This window comes from Cucurbita moschata, unplaced genomic scaffold (genome assembly GCF_002738365.1).
Source record: "Cucurbita moschata cultivar Rifu unplaced genomic scaffold, Cmos_1.0 Cmo_Scf00055, whole genome shotgun sequence".
Lineage (NCBI taxonomy): Eukaryota > Viridiplantae > Streptophyta > Magnoliopsida > Cucurbitales > Cucurbitaceae > Cucurbita > Cucurbita moschata.
Window position 1 is genome coordinate 62,592 of NW_019268571.1, and position 1,171 is coordinate 63,762.

The window sequence follows — 1,171 nt, forward strand, 5'->3', positions numbered from 1 at the left end:
CGTGACATCCTTACCCACTCAATTGGTTGACGTCTTTGTCAACCAACTCTTTATGAACTTAGCGATGTAGGATAAGGTTGACTTCAAGTCTTTCGATGCATTTCCAGTTGATCTCAAATTAAAGAGCCTCTTTTAATCTACCATGAACTATTGAAAATCACTTCTTGGTTCCTCAACTCTTCAAGTCTTATCAACTAGAATCTCTCCTACTTCTTTGGTAGCAGGAGATCGTGCTCTCTTCTTGTGCCTAGTGTCTTCCTAGTTAGGATAGTAACGCTTTAAGTTACTAACATGGACAACAGGGCTAGTCTGCATCCATAGGAGAAATTGAATCATGTATGATGTCTTCCCGACTTTCTTATGACTTCACCTGGTCCATAGGAGAAATTGAATCATGTATGTATCATGTATGATGTCTTCCCAACTTTATTTTTGCACCACTGGTTGGTTTTTATTACTTTAAAATTTTAGCTGATTCTAATCTAGCATGATTAGAACTCTTTCTATTTTGGCATTGTTGTGGCATACATTTTCTACCGGATCTTTTCTTAATTTGTCTCAATTTTTTCTTGAGTAAAGACGAGTTACTTCTAAAGCTTGTCTACACCCTTCAGTAAAAGTGTTGGTTTGGGATCTCTCTAGCATTCAGGTGATCTTACTGATATGAGCCTGTGCTGGTCTGATAAATACATGCAGCTATTACTACCCTCGTAGTTCCATGCGTGAAAATGAGTGTAGAACTCCCTTGCAGCTTCAAGTCTAATAAATACATGCAGCTATACTACCCCTGTTGTGCCATGCGTGAAAATGAGTGTAGAACTCCCTTGGAGCATGTGAAGCGCATGAATGCTATTTGCTATTTTATTCGTTTGACTTTTGTTTGACTGTTTTTCATCCCGATTTTGATACTAACTCTATTTTTATGTTAATTAAGTTCTACCAATGATTTTTGTGTTAATTACAACCCACAAGCATAAAAACAAGCTTGAAAAGGCATGCTACATCCGGATAAATAACCATATGAACTTTAGGCAAGTAATACTTGTAGGGATTATTAGGATGTGCTAGCATGCAAGTGCTTCTTACCTTACGTGGTCAGAATATGCATGTTAGGACTACATAAGAGTAATTTTTTTTTTTTTTATGAGAATGGATTGTATGTATGATACGG